The sequence below is a fragment of the Vulpes vulpes genome, chromosome 6 (genome assembly GCF_048418805.1).
Source record: "Vulpes vulpes isolate BD-2025 chromosome 6, VulVul3, whole genome shotgun sequence".
Taxonomy (NCBI): Eukaryota; Metazoa; Chordata; class Mammalia; order Carnivora; family Canidae; genus Vulpes; species Vulpes vulpes.
In genome coordinates, this window is record NC_132785.1 from 118942211 (window position 1) to 118955174 (window position 12964).

The 12964-nt window shown below is 38.0% G+C and overlaps 1 long non-coding RNA gene and 1 other non-coding gene across 2 annotated transcripts in view; one reads left to right on the top strand and one right to left on the bottom strand.

The window, feature by feature from the left end:
* LOC112930204 (uncharacterized) overlaps positions 1 to 10592 on the bottom strand; it is a 32069-nt gene extending 21477 nt beyond the window's left edge. Inside the window, exons 1-2 of the long non-coding RNA XR_003237062.2 lie at positions 10395 to 10592; positions 8968 to 9068 (exon numbers count right to left, since the gene is read on the bottom strand). This is a non-coding gene — a long non-coding RNA (uncharacterized lncRNA). The remainder of the gene's footprint in view (positions 1 to 8967; positions 9069 to 10394) is intronic.
* On the top strand, positions 1020 to 1155 carry LOC112930207 (U4 spliceosomal RNA). Its single transcript, XR_003237064.2, has one exon. It is a non-coding gene; the product is annotated as a U4 spliceosomal RNA (small nuclear RNA).
* Positions 10593 to 12964: the final 2372 nt, after the last annotated feature.

Sequence of the window (12964 nt, forward strand, 5' to 3'; positions counted from 1 at the left end):
GATCAAGTTTGCTATGAGGAAACAGTGCGTAGCCTAGTTACTCTGGCATCAGTGAATGAAGTTTGTCTCGGGGAAAATAGGAGATAGGAGAGAAGTGGAAATGTCAATAAGCTAAATGTGAATGTTTTAAAAGATGTCTGGGCACTAGACGTTATGGAATGAAAAGAGAGTGTTTGGGTCCACAGGGTGTCCTGGGCAAGTAGGACACGTATTACGGCTCCACTCCCACCCTCATTTATATCCGTGGAAATAATTCAGGCCAGATATTTGGAAAGATGACTTAGATGTTTCAAAGGTGCTCATTCCAGAGTTCAAAGAAGGCACTAAGCAACCATCTGGCCTTTGCCCCACTTTGGAAGATCATTCACTGACTGCCTTGATGAAGTTTAGACCAGCCCCTGGTCCCAGAAATATAGTATCTGTAGGTGATTTAGATCCAGCGATTCGAATCCTTTGCATGCTCTGCACCTATATGATTGGTTGCCCCCAGATACCTTTGTGTAAGTCCAATTCAAACTTCTGAAAGAGACAAAACTTGATCTCTAATTCTTGCCTGGTTGTAAAGTGTAGAATTTACAAAAGTTCCTCACCTCAAGGACGCATGAAGGAAAATGGGTGCTTCATTGCCTCTGTGAAGGATTGTTCTGAAAATGTAAACACACAACCACATACACACACACATACACACACACACACACACAGCTTCAGGAAAGGAGTAGATGGAACCAAATAAGGAAGGAGCATCTGCTAGCTGGAGGTCTGTCCATCAAGATGAGCATGAATATGTATATTATATATATATAATATACATATTCATGAGTATATTTGTGAGTATATACCATTCAGAAGTGAGGTGATCATTGAAATTTCCCTTCTGTGGCTGTTTCCTCTTACTGGTCACAAGTCAGTTGTGTCACAGCCTCCAGGTAAAGTTCCCTGAATCCTCATTCTGGTAGATTCTTTATGCATATTGTCTATTACATGTTCATAAGGATATTTGCATTTAAAATAAAACTTGTAGCTTTGCGCAGTGGCAGTATCGTTGCCAATGAGGTTTATCTGAGGCAAGCTTATTGCTAATTAAAATAAAATGTGTGACACTTTCTGGTTACTTAATGGTCAGTTTCTCTTCAGTATTGTAGGGTCCTAGAGGGTAGACACTGTATCTTATTCGATTCTCTGCAGGTAGGCAAAAATAAATATTTTAAGGATAAATCAGGATTTGAATGAATATTTAAATCACTTAAATTAGGCAAACATATAATTGATTATACCTATTTGCAAGAGCTTTGAGATCCACAAATATCCAGCATCATGTTTAGGATTCTCATTCTGTCCATTGTCTTATACAAATTATTTGATTGAGCTTCAATAATTTTTAAAAAGTAGATTATTTTTAGACAATGAAGAAGCCATAATGACACTTCTTAATCACTCAAAGTGTGTAGTTTGCATTAAGATTCATTCTTGGTGTTGTACACTTTACAGGCTTTGACAATCATACAATGACATGGGCCCATCATTATAGTATCATACAGAATAGTTTCATTGCCCTAAAAACTCTCCATTCTCCCTCTATTCATCCCTTCCTTCCCCATAATTCTTGGCAACCATTTATCTCCTTACTCTCTCCATATTTTTGCTTTTTCCAGAATGTCATATGCTTGTAATTATACAATATATAGCCTTTGCAGATTGACGTCTTTCACTTAGTAATATACATTTATGGTTTCCTCCATGTCTTTTCGTGGTTTGCTAGCTCATTTTTTCAGTGCTGATTAATAATAATAATAATAATAATAATAATAATATTGCATTGTCTGGAGGAAAACTGTCTTCCCAAGTGATTGTATCATTTTGCATTCCCACTAGAAGTGAATGAGAGTTCCTCTTTCTCTTCATCTTGATCAGCATTTTGTGTTGTCAGGCTCTGGGATTTTGGCCATTCTGAGGATGATGTAGTGGTATCTCCTTATTTCAATTTGCATTTCCCTACTGACATATGATGTTGAGCCTCCTTCCATAGGTTCATTTGTTACCCATCCAGCTTCTCTGGTGAGATGTCCAGGCCTGTTGCCTATATTCTTTATCAAATTCTCCATTTTTTATTGTTAATTATTTTTAATTTGGAAGATTTATCTGAATTTTTTTCAAAATTTTTTACCAAATTATTAATCAATAAACTGTTCAAATAGTTCTCAGAGATACGGCTTCATGCTTAATCTCCAGTTTAAATGTTTAGGATTAATACTTATGATTTTATCTAAACTCAGTTTTTATTGTGAAACATTTTTAAATAGCAAAGTGAACAGAGATTCTAACAATGAGCATCCTGTGCTTTGATACATTGAACAAAGCAAGGTTTTCGGAAAGTGAATACATAGAGCAGTAAAAAAAAAAAAAAAAAAAAAAAAAATATATATATATATATATATACATATACACATATATATAATAGAGTACTTTAAGATGTACTTATCTAAAAATATTAAATAAATAGTAATATGGTTTAATTCTAAGAGCCAGACCCAAAAAATGTATAATAAAGTTGAATGCCACAGAGTCCATATTTCCAGCTTTATACTCAACAGTATAATTTCCCAAGAAATATCCAGAAACAGAAAACTCTGACAATATTTGATACTCATATTTAGTTGTACTCTAAGATTTATAAACATTATTTCAGGTAATTTTAATGAAGGGGGAGAGAGAAAGAACTTCCCTCCTAATTGGCCACTTCACATCCTTAGCCTTTTAGATTTCTAAATACTGTTCCTGCAGGGTGAGCAAAGCCTTCTTGCCATGACTCACTTTCGGTACAACAGCTTGTTAGAGAACGAAAATGGAATTCCCAATTAGAAATATATACATAATGTTCAAGTTATGTCCAGCTCTGCAAATGGAAGGGACAGAAAATAGCAAATGTATTCCATTTACATAAAACAAACACACTTTCCTCTATAGGAGGCATCTATTAAAGCAGGACTCTGCCCAACAAATTTGAGCTTCGTGCAAATCCAAATCAGCCAAGAATCTGAGGTTTCTGGTCCCCGGTCCTGGCTTTCACAATACGGAATTGAATTTTTTTAGAGAATGGAAAAAAAATCAAATTCTATTGTTAATAAGAATTGCTTGTACTGGGGTGCCTGGGTGGCTCAGTCAGTTAAGTGTCTGCCTTTGGCTCAGGTTATGATCCCTGAGGTCCTGGGATTGAGCCCTGCATCGGGCTCCCTGCTCAGTGGGGAGCCTGCTTCCCCCTCTCTCTCTGCTGCTCCTCCCCATGCTCTCTCTATCTCTCTTTCTCTTTTTCTCTCTCTCTCAAATAAATAAGTAAAATCTTTTTTACAAAAGAATTTATTGGACTACCTGAAGCTTGGGAAATTCTTTGAATATTAAAGCAAGCTTTATGAGCTGATGCTGGGAATAATAATACATTCAAGGAAGAGTTTAAAAGATATTGATTGAGGTGCCTGGGTGCTCAGTCAGTTAAGCATCTGCCTTCTGGTCGGTTCTGATCCCAGGGTGCCAAGATCTAATCCCATATGGAGCTCCTTGCTCAGCAGGGAGTCTGCTTCCCCTTCTCCCTCCCATGTTCTTTCTCTCTCGCTCTCTCTCAAATAAATGAATCAAATCTTTAAAAAAAAAAAAGATATTGATCATTCTATTACAATGTGTGTGTTGTTGCAAATTGGCAGGCATCACGTTCTTTCCAGAGCACATACATTAAAGCCTGATGAAGGAAACGATCCCACTCTGTGAATAAGACTAGAGTTGAACAGCTCTACTCTGCATGGCTGGTGTTGCTCAGGCAAGCTGTTTCAGGAACCACCTATATATCCCGTTGATTTATTCTATAATCTTTTTGGAAGCAGATGTTTGCCTTGCCTGCCAATCAATGACGATTTTATCAAGTGCTCAGTATGTTCGGTGGAGTATGTGGTACTTGTCCTCAAGGGGCTTATAACTGGTGATTGGATGTCTTGATTAATTTAACAGCTATCTAAAGTAGAAGTCTATTTGTGTGCCAGTCCCTACATGGAGCAGCTCTTAATCTCCTCAATATTCCTGTGTGATGGGTGTTTTTATTGCTATTTTACAGATGGGGGAATAAAAGCTCAGAGCCCAAGCTCTCATTTAGTAATGTTAGAATTCAAACCCGAAATGCCATGCTCCAAAAGCCGATGTGATTAATTTTACCTATTTTCCTATGTTGGCTTCCCTTAAGCTTCTCAGAAAGGCTTCCTTCTCACCTTTGCTCCGTTTATTACATAAAATAGCTTTATTCGCATTGGACATCCTTTACACTGGTGACAGTCATCTTAGTATATTTGTAGGCCAGAATAACTTCAGAGGAAACCAGGGGAAAAAAATGAGGAGAATTATCCAATATTGAAAAATGCTCTATATGTAGATGAGGGAAATTTTTGCTTGGCCAGTATGTTGAGAATCTTAATTTTTTACAATGAAAATTCACTCTGGGCTGAATAAATGCCCTTACCATTAGCAACAGTAGTAACAATTCATTTAGGGCCTCTTTTCCCTACAAACAGTGTTTCCAATGACATAACATAGTAAAATGACATTTTGGTCTCAGAGAATTAAAAATAAAGTATTTATGGAAATAGCAGTATTACGTTTTGGTAGATTAGGCTTAATCAAATTACTGAATATATGAAAGGCAACAAGCTGCATAGGAATGTGCCATAGAAATAAAGATGCTAAGTAAGCATCCCGTGTGGTAGTGATCATTTGGATTCTTGGATAACCGCCCCACCAGCCAGACATCTCAGAGAGGCCTGTACTGACATGTGTGGTCAATTAATCATGCTTCATTCAGTGAAGTACTGATAAAATGTATTGACATTTTATTATTATTATTTTTTACTCATGTATTATTTAATTTATTATTTTGATGATTATTAATATGTTACAACTATTTTTTCACATTTTAAATAGTATTTATTGAAAAAGCAAACAACTTAGCTATTCAATAAGCATTTACTGAACATTATTTAATGATTCAACATATTTTCATAGCACTTACTATGTGCCAAATATTGTTCCAAGATCTTCACAGATAGGAATCATTTATTCTTCTTAACTTTCTTAGTCTCCTTTTTTTAAAAAAAGGTTTTATTTATTTATTTGAGAGACAGATCAAGAGAGAGAGAGGGAGCACAAGGGTGGGGGGAGGTATAGATGGAAAGGGAGAAGCAGATTCCCTGCTGAGCAAGGAGCCAAATATTGGGCTCGATCATGGCTCAATTAGGGCTCGATCTTGGCTTGGTTGGGGCTCAATCCCAGGACCCCAAAGATCATGACCTGAGCCAAAGGCAGATGCTTAATCCACTGAGCCACCCAGGTGCAGCTACTTCCTTAGCCTTCTTAACAGTAGATAAACTATTATCCAACTTTACAGTTGAGGAAACTGAGGCAGAACAAAGCTAAAAAACTTAGCCATGGTCAATTCATGCAGCAGATACCTGGCTCTAGGATTCAAGCTATTAACTGTTATAATATGTGCCTCTCCCTTTCTACAGAAATTGTCTGGATTTTTTTTTTTTTTTTTTTGGTCTGGATGATTTAGCCTTGAAGAAATAATGTGATGAGAAGACACATTTTGGTCATGGTACAATAAAAGAAAAAGAAAATATTTCCTAGCAACATTTAAGAAAATTCATAAGAAAAATAATTTATTGGGTCAGATATGAAATATACATGTTCTTAAAAATTCAATGCCCTAAGGATCAGACCTAATTGGTCAGATAAATGAATGTGAGCAAATCCACACTGCTTCTTAGCCACAGGAATGTTTGGGGGAAAACATTAAATTCAAGGCTATATTGAATTTTATTTTTTATTTTGAAATTAAGACGTGTGCATTTGCGAAGCTCCTTCTCTACGTGCCACCCACTTCTGTGTGGTATTTATCACCGCAAATGTCAGCAGATGGGAGTCTTGGTTGGCTGAACTATCTGTAGAATTGTCTCTGTTCTCCGTTCTTCTGGTCACAACATGGGCTAAAACAAAGACTTGCAGAAGACATTCTGGCTGACACTGTGTGCCATTTCCTGCCCACCCTCATACTGAATGCAGAGGTGTAGTTAGTGAAAATTGCTTGACAAATCAGGGGAGGAATGCATGGTGCAGGGGAACGGATCCTTATTTCCATTTTATACTAGAAGGGCATGACAGCTATGCTATAAGTCAGATGTGCCCTGTGGAAGGTTTGGTCATGCTTGAATAAAACCCTGTGTTTATTTTGAGACTCGTGGATCTGAAAAATCCATATTTATTTGTGTTAGCAAATTATCCAAAATTCTTGATTTTCACAGTCTTCCAGTTGAATCTGTCTGCACAGATCACATAGTGCGCACACAAGTCGGATCAGTTATCATTAGCCCACTCTTCTCTTTGGAACTCCCCAATCTGTGGTTAATTTCCTCAGCCAGAAAGAGGAGTCAGTTTCTGAGAATGGCATCTTGTTTTATTTACACAAATAGGCGTGTTCCTTACAAGAATTTCCATAACATTTGAAATGGGAAATGACTAGTTTCTCACCCAATATTACTGTCAAAAATTATATGCAGAGGGCTAGGTTTCCAGGATGAGGGTTTTAAATAATATATAGCACATGTGCATACTATAAACAAAAACATATTTGAAGTACGTGAATAATACACTAGGTGGGTTTTTTTATTGTTTTCTTTCTTTTTGAAGAGGGAACAAGTAAAATAAACCCTGTTTCCATCCGAGAGAATTAAATGTCTCTTATTTGCAGAAAACATTTGGCTGATCATGTTTAATCAAATTATTCATGTGTGAGGGCTGGTATATTTTCTTTGTGGGAGCGACAAGCTGAGTAGAAATATGCCATCATTATAAAGCCTCTGCGAATGTACATACTCCTTGTGGTCATTTTATTGTCCACTGTTGGCCAACTGAGGAAGACACTCAGACATTTTTAAAGTACTGGTCACCTACTAATTTCAGACCTTCTCTTATTATCTTCTCCCACTTTCCTCTCCTCACTTGATAGGGATAGAGGACAGGCCAGATTTTTTTTTTTTATGTGAATGTGAAGCAAAAATATGTTCTTAAATATACCCTTTAAAGACATTCCAGCGGTAAATGTAATCACATTGTGGTAAAAATTCCCTTTCTCGACAGTTTCTGATGTATTTAATAGCAATTGGCATTCTCACTTTCTCTTTCCTTCTCTCCCTCCACCTCGCCCCTTCACAGAGGCCTGATTCTTTTCCAACTGGTTTGCCACAGAAAGAGAGAGAGAAAGAAATTTGGGACTCAAATGACAACTGAGGAAGATGGTGGGAAGTGCTCAGCTGTGAAACCTCTGAATGTTGTAATAGGAATCAGATGAGCAAGTGACATCACTATGGTTCAGTCACTCGTTTGGCAAAAATCTGGTCTCAATTTTTGAGTTGCCTAGAAGCAAACATAATATTTAAGCAAAATAGGTTATAAAATCAGTATGTTCGTTGGTATCATGTAAGCCAGTCATTTTATCACGTTAAATATCTACAAAACACTCATGTACATTAATGAGACACTGGGATTTAGAGCAAGGAACAGGACATTGGGACATCAAAACAAATAAGGAAGAGTTAATGTCCCCATGACTCTTGTGTTTTGAAGGGTCATGTCTATAGCTAGCTCCTCACATAGCACTAGAGCAATTTACCATGTGCCTTGAAAATGGGGTGGGGGAACGGGGGTATGGGACGCTTTTATTTTTCTTTACCACTGTCTCTAATGAGTTACAAAGACTTTCCCTTCTTCTTTTCCCTTCTCTCTCTCTCTCTCTCTCTCTCTCTCTGTCTCTCTCTCTCCCTCTCTCTATCTATATCCTATTTCTTGGGCCAATCTCAACAGTTTTCTTACATTGTTGAGCTATGAAAAAGTCTCCTCTAGTTGACTTCAATACTTAGTCCTCCAGCCTGGCTGTCCTTGTATAATGTCAGCTCTATCTGGAAGCCCAAGAAGGAGTTCTCTTTAGCCAGATTTGGGGTGAGACTCCTTATGGCAGAGCTTCCCGAACCCCACCCAGTCTTCAGTCCGTGTCCTTCAGTGTGATCACTCAGCCTCTTGGTAATGTGGTCTGCTCACCAGCCATCCAACCCTGTGGGTGAGTTGGTAGCCAGAGGGTGGATGCTGAGCTCTCTGCTACGGTGTCTGTGGCACTCCACAGGGTACCCAGCCATTTGTGCCAAAACAAAAGGTGCCAAGTGTAGTCAGCTCTATTGGTGGCCCATCTCTGTGCTCGAGTATCTCTTTCTAGATCTGTTTCCCTCATATCAGGGAAGTGCAGAAAGAATAAACACGGTTACTACCTAAACTGGTACCCACTGTGGGAAGGAGATAACATTCCTCTTGCAGAAGTCCTGCAGGTTTATAAGTAATTTTCTTGGTGCCACCCTCACTAGATACGGGGCGGTTGGCATCCCTTTCTCTGTAGGTGTCAGAGGGAAAGCTCTAGCACTCTGCAGTTCAATGCCTCCCAGATCTGAAGATCCTTTGTGTTCTTAACTTTATAAAGCTGGGGGAGCGAGGGCGGAGCTGAAGCAAGGGTTAAGACACAGAGTTTATTCTTATCAAACCCCGAGGGAGGCATCTGGCCTTCACTCTGGGCATGTTCCTCTTTGGAATATTGGCTACTTTGTGTCCACTTCTCCTGGGCTTTGAGTTTTAGTTCCTCAATTCCACGACAGGCACAAAGGTGTCTCTAAAACTTAGGTGATGCTCTCTTAGCACTACGGGCGATCGTTACTCTACAAGAGGGATAATTTTCAGTTATGGAACCAATTGAAAGTGCTGTTATATTTCGCATTTTGAGTTGTGACCAAATGCCAGATTTTTTCCCGCTCTGTCATTCCTGTCACCCCTTTTGGGTCCCTTCCTACCCTAGATACGCTCCAAGTTCAAGAGAAGAATAATTCATTTTATTACCTGTTTGAAGTATTCCTCATCCACCTTGAGAGCCCAGGACAGTCAAACATAAAGAAATCCTACTGCACCCATGTGGCCCCCAGTGTTCATCAAATATCCTGCTGAAGAAATAATAAGAAGACTGAAAAAGTCAGGCTTATCAGCTCTTGATCCCTTGCTCCATGTGATCTAGATGACAATCATAAAAAAATAATAATAATTATACATGTGAACAAAAACAGACTTATCTTTCCCCCCCCAAAGAGCTAAAGTCTTTGTAAATGTTATGGTGTTCATCATGGAATATTTTATTTGAGATAAGGAAATAGGAAGTCATCTTCCTATTTCATGGATTTGAAATCTGACAAATTGAGGCACCCAGTGGCTTATCCCAGTGCTCATAATGGGATTGGCTGAAGGAGCCAAATACAAAATGTGGGCTTTTTAAATTCCAGGCTGGAGAGGCCCGGCTGCATGCACTTTGCTTCAAAGAGGTATCTTCCTAACTAACGTTCTGGATCTATCCCTGCATAAGATCAAGCCCCTTTATCCGAGGGGGCTCTGGCACATTCGAGAACCTCAAATTGCAGGAAGTAATTGAGGATGGCTTACTGTGATCATTCACATCATATGCGACCCTTATGAGGTCGCTGAGCTATGTGGGCTAATGCCGCTATGTCCTAGCCACGGAAATGATCTGTAGGAATGGTTAGTTGACTGTGTCACTCCAAACCTCAAATATGTATAATGCTACTTTCAGTCAAGTCAGATGAGTTTAGAGCCCTTCCACAGGGCATGAAGTTACTGTGACAGCAACAGCTATGCATGAACTCCACACTCCACCCAACAGCGCCTCAGCATTCCTCACCTGTAGATGCAGGTTCTTCTGAGGATACTATCTTGGGCTTTCCCTGTCTTGTTTGTAAGAAGCAACACTGAGATGAACCAGGTCTCAAAACTCAGAAGGAAGTTCTGACGGGGTAGGATTATTTAGGGGATTTTTTAAAACTTGGCTTCTGAAGAAGAGCAGCTGAATTACAGCATGTAATAGGGCTGTAGTGATTTCTGAATGAGGAGGAAAAAATGTCTTTAAAGGCAGAGAACTCTGTCCACATATGCAAACGTGTTTATACAGACACATCCACGCATAGGCTGATAAACACGATTTTTTCTTCCTTTCTTTTTAGCGCAGGAATAGAATTTGGCCAATACTTTAAAAGCATCATGTTCTCTGCTTCCAAAGTTGTTTTTTTATTTTATTTTTTATTTTTTTCAAAACACGGGCAGCATAATGCTCACTGGTAAGGATAAATTGGAATAGTATTTTTTTCGATATTTCATGTGTTACTAAATTCCCCATATTCTGTTTCCCTCTTAGTAAAAATAAATAGGTACTAGGTTTCTGCATTTATAGCAGATGCCACACAGTGATGAGCAACTTGCCTCACCTGACAGAGAACTATATCCATTTTTTATTAGTTCCAGTTCTCCTGGTAACTGAAATTCTTAAGGAAGAAGATGCTCTGTACTGATGAAGTCAGTGCTCTCTCCAGAGTCGAACAAATTGTCTTTCTTGTGAGTGCTGATTCCTTCAACGCCCTCTGGAGCTTGTCAAGGATGAGGAAGGTCAAGAATAGCTCTCCCATTTTAAGCTACATGACAAAACAGCATAAAGTGTCCCATTTCAGCAAGACTGCATGAAGTTTATTCCTGTCATTGGTGCAATCAAATCAAATCTGTTCCCCAGAAGTCAAATGTATTAGCTCCATTCTTTATATATATATATATATATATATATATATATATATATATATATATATATATATAATTCAAGAATTAGAGAGCCATCTACTGGCCTAAGCTTCCTAAGTGGTTTTCAAAACAGCTAGGGGCCTATCATGAAGAAGTGAATCATAGGCCCAAACTTTAAGCTGAACAAAAGGTATGTACCTTTCCCATTATATGTGGGAGAAAAGAAGTAAATGCTTTCTTCTTCTGATGAAAGAAGAAAACAGAAGTACAATTCTGCTGGAAGAATGGGACAAAACGGAGTCTATATTATATAAGTAAAATAAAATGATAATGATATTAATTAACCAATTAATTCATTGGCAAGTAGTTATGAAAAAATGTGCTACATGTGTGGGGGTTTCTTTTCTAGAATAATTACAAAACATGCTAATTCTTGTCAGAGAATTTAGGTGCGAATTTCAAATCAAAGAAAACAAAAATAGGACACTGAATGCATGATACAGCATTTCTGTCATCAAAGCAAATATACAGGACTTACAGTTAGAACACGTAAGTCTACGTGTTGCATATTCCACTTGGGAACCTGATAACCTGGGGCAGTTAACTAAGCCTTCGATGTTGTGTCTGAAAATTGAGGAAAATACTACATGCCTCATAATTTATTATGGTAATATGTTTGAATTTTAAAAATGTTATATATATGCAGGGTATAAATGTTGGCATCATAAAGTCTAAATGCATTAAATCCTGAGATCTAAACACTGCAAGAGAAGTTGTTAAGGCTAGAGTACTTATGGGTGGTATTATAAAGAAGGCCTGAGTAATGTGTTCATAGGTGAACGTGAGTTGGGTGGGCATTTTACAAAGTATTTAAGTAACCTACACATAGAACACATCCATCTGAGGGGGAAAAAATGTTAAGATACATGATTTCCCCATGGCTGGTAGCAGTTTAATTTATAAGTGAAGTGTTTGAAGGATGGGAGGGAGGATGGACTAAGTGAAATTTAATCTCTAGCTAGCCGAATGTGGGTTTTAAAAAATCAGCGAGGGAGAGAATAGAAAATCAAGTATGGAATAAAATGAAGCAAGGGAAGATGATAGAGATAAAGTTTCTGAGCACATTAAGCTGGAAAGGGAGACTTCATAAAATAGAAATGAAAATGTTGAAAGAGTCAAATTACCTTGGGAAGCAGGAAGCAAAAACAATCATGTTAATGACTGAAATATCTGGGCTATCTAGAGATTTCTGTCAGCGTTAGGACGTAAGGTGAGGGTAACTTGTTACAGACTCCAGGCAGTGGAATGCAGTGACCCCTAGAAGAGCAGTGCTCCTTTCATTCAAAGCCCATGGAAGAGCATGAATTTAGAACCCAACTAGACAAAAGATCTGAGATTCCTGGGAGGGGTCTTTGCAGAGGGAATTCTAAAGTTCACCTTTGCTTCAAGTATAAATGCAGGTATGAATGTTTCTTCTTTGCATGACTTCATATTTTAAAAAAGCATCGTGTTTCGTTAGAATGTAGTAATAAAAAAGCCTGAAACCATCGTTTTCCTTGTCAGTTTGCATAATAATAGTGAGTAATACAGCTATCGTTAATTTTTAGACAATGAAGGTAGATTAATCCTGGGGCATCTTGTGTGTTTTCCAAAGCCTTCCATATATTTAGTAGGGATGAAAGAGCAGATTTCACCTTCAATGTTTCTAATTAAAAAAAAAAAAACCTCATTAAACATGATTTATATCAACATTCACAGAATTAATGTAAAATGCTTAGGAAGCTTAAATTCTTATATTCTATTTTCCGAATAAAACATTTAACTATCCACAGTCTTTATTTGTAATACAGAATTCAAACAAACTCCCTTTTTTTCTCACTCATACCATCTTCCGAAGCCCAATTTACAGGATACCTCCTTCTTGAAGCAAGTTAATTCTTGGTACTGGAAAAGTCTGAAGGTGAAACTCAGGCGCTCTTAAAGCACAGTCTGCTTCTTTAAAGGAGCATCGCCACCTACAGTGAACTAAGCTCATGAGTATGTGTTTCTTATTTGGCTTTCATTCCTTTCCTAATTGCAGTGCAAAATATCTCTTTTGCATTCAAACATTTATTTTCTCTCTCAGATGAAAATTCCATATCCTCCCCTCTGAAGCCGCAGAGGTCTTAACGGATTCCTCACTTATGGTATTTTTATTTCCCTTGCATTTTAATTAGTGTTGTCCTTAATAGATTCTAGCATAAGGTGTGACTTAAAATAGATGTCA